This window comes from Orycteropus afer, unplaced genomic scaffold (genome assembly GCF_000298275.1).
Source record: "Orycteropus afer afer isolate SDZICR_OR568_19922 unplaced genomic scaffold, OryAfe1.0 scaffold00439, whole genome shotgun sequence".
Lineage (NCBI taxonomy): Eukaryota > Metazoa > Chordata > Mammalia > Tubulidentata > Orycteropodidae > Orycteropus > Orycteropus afer.
Genome location: NW_006922026.1, coordinates 390556 through 393785, shown reverse-complemented (window position 1 = coordinate 393785; position 3230 = coordinate 390556).

Here is a 3230-nt window from a genome sequence, read left to right as displayed (position 1 = left end):
ATAGTTTGTATGTTATAATTTGTTTTCTTTTTTTGGGGGGGGGGAGGAAAATGTATTACACTTGGTGTTTTGGTTACTTCTTGCTGCTCTAACAGAAAATACCACAGATGGGATAGTTTGAAAAAACAGGAGTTTATTCTCTTACAGTTTTGGAGGATAGAAGTCCACCTTCAAAGTGTCATGCTCTAGGGGCTGGGTGAAAGCCCCTCAACCTTGGGCTTCAACTCTGTCTCTTCCTCCCATCCCACTGAAGTGTGAGGCTTTTCTTCACTCAGGCAGCTACTGGCTGCTGAGGCTAACAAACCCAAGATCAACAGGTTAAAAAGACACAGTCCAGATATTACCAAATGACATGGAAGGCCACTAATTCAAGTTCAGCAGTAATCCCAAGATCAGCAGGGCATGGCAAGCTGATGAACAACAACTTGGCTACATACAGGGTTCAAGTGTGCCAAAAAGCTAGAGAGCTTCCTCAAAGCTGCATCTTATCTACTGGAAGCATACCACATCCCTAAAATAGCTACTCAGCTCCTCTAGTAGATCCCACCATGGATTAATGGACAATCTCACCATGGGGAATAAATACATCCATCTGCCCTTCCACTCAACCAGCCCAGCCAAGCAGACATACAACTTTAACTTCCATTCGTAGGTTTAACAATTCTTTGATTTCCATTTTCTTTTTTTATCTCCAGTGAATTTGTACATTTATGGCTTGTATGGGGCAGCTCTTATACTGTTATGATGATATAAAACCTTTCCAACCAAAAACTCACTGTGGTTGAGTCATACCCAAGTCATAGTGACCGTCCTTGGGTTTCCAAGGCAGTACCAGTAGGAAGTATATCTCCCAATGTTCCTTCTAAGATGGTGATGTAAAGCCTTTGCTAGACCATATATCATATTGAGTATAACTAAAATATGGAATTCAATAAACAACTAACTGGTGATTTTGAAATGTGAACAAAGGAATACAAAATCAACAAAAACACAGATCTTGGTGAAGAGGCAAAATTTAGAGAAATTTTCTCTATTTAGTACATGTTTATTTTCTTTCTTGTAATTATTTTTACAATTCCCCCTCCCCCACACCTTAGCTATGAGGTCATCCTTGTAATAGGTGTAACCCAAAGTTATACCTCAAGAAGGAAAAAAAAAAAAGTAGAGCATGGTAAAAACAAAGTACAGGAAAGGAAATCAGCAATATTATTATTGAAGAACAAAACAAACAAAAAGCAGATAGTATTCATAAAGAAACAGCTCATTCATCAATAGATTACTAATATTGACAAACTCAAAGTAAGATGTGTCATTGGAAAAAAAGGAGACAGATAGCATGAATAATTAAACTAAATATTAAATAAATGCAAGCACAGATCCTACTGTATTTATAGAATAATTAGAAAAGATGATGTATAAAATTATTCCATGGCATTCTTGAAAAAAATTAACAATATTGGCACAAAAAGGAACTAAATTTGAATAGCTTTATGTCTATGATCTGTTAATTTATTTAAAAAAATCTTCTCATAAAGAAATATTCAAACCCATATTGTTTCACTGATGATTTTATTTAGAATTCAAATAATTGTACCACTGATCTTACATGAACATTTTCAGAAAATAGAAGAGTAAGAATTATATCCAACATATTTTATGAGACCAGCATATTAGTAATTCCCAAAGGTAATAAAATACAGGAAAGTTACATGTTAATGCCCCTCAGGAAAACAGACATCAGTATCTTTAATAAAATATTAGTGCATGGAATATAATACATATATATAAAGAATAATATATAATTAATAAATAAAGTTAATTTAGGAATGCACGATATGTTTGATATAACAAAAATCAGTATAGTTTACCATATTAAAAGAATAGACAAGAAAAAAATCATGATTATTTCAATAGGTTACAGAAAGACATTTTTTAAAAGTCAAAAGGTATTAAAAAAAATTGTAAAACAATGAATAATAGAAATATTTCTAAAATTGATAAACAACTTCTATAAAAATATCTACTGCCAGGAATGCATTTAATGGCAGAAGACTGAATGGTTTCATCTTGATATTTTGAGTCACCAAAGATGCTTATGTATAATATTTCTTTAAGTTGTGCAAAAAAGGCAAGAAAAATAATAATTATGACTAGGATAAAAAAGGTAACAAGAATGCCCATGATATTGTTGATTATGTAGCAAATCTAAAATATCCTACAAAAAAACTATTAGGACTAACCATGAATTTATTCAGAAATTATGAAAGAAGGTTAATATGAAAACCAATTATATTCTTATATACCAATGGGAAAAGATGAAAAATAAAATTTACATTTACAATGGTAAAAAAAAAAAAAAAAACTTAAAATTTCCAAGAATAAATCTAACAGAAAATGTCCAACACCTCTAGAGTAAAAAAGTGAAACATTGCTGATATTTACTAAAGAAGAGCTAGATAAATGGAGTGATACTACATGTTTATGAACCAGAAGACACTATATTTTTTTAATAGATTAAACACAATATATAACCTGATTCTTAAATGTATGTGACTGTGCAAAGAACCTAAAGAAGACATTTTTGTTTTTAGTGTTTAAATGACAAAGTTGGAAAACTTCTCTTGTTAAATTTAAATACTTCCTATAAAGCTACTTGAATCAAGATAGTTTGATATTGGTGAAAAGATAAACATAGAGATTAATTGGACAAAATATAGAGTCCAGAAATAAACTCATACATGCTTAGTTAATGACTTTTTGCAAAAGTTTAAAATGGATTCAATAGATGAAGGGAATTCTCTTTAACAAATTATGTCAAAATAACTGAATATCCATATAGAAAAAAAATAATATTAAATCTCAAATCATGCTATATTGAAGAAATAACTCAAAATGAATCATAGACCTAATTGTAAAACCTGAAAACATAAAACTTTTAGAAGACAACATTGGAGTGGAAATAATATTCATTTCTGGTAGGCAAAAAAAATTTCTAACATCACAAAAGATAATAACCAGAAAAAATAATTACTACATCGATATTACAAACTTTTTGCTTTTGGAATGACACCATTAAGAAACCAAAAAAATCAAGGTATAGACTGATAGAAAATATTTGCAACTCATGGATATTACAAAGGAATTCTATTCACAATCTATATATATATATCTTAAACTCAATAATAAAATGGCAAATAACTTAATTATAATAACAAAGACAAAAATTATGA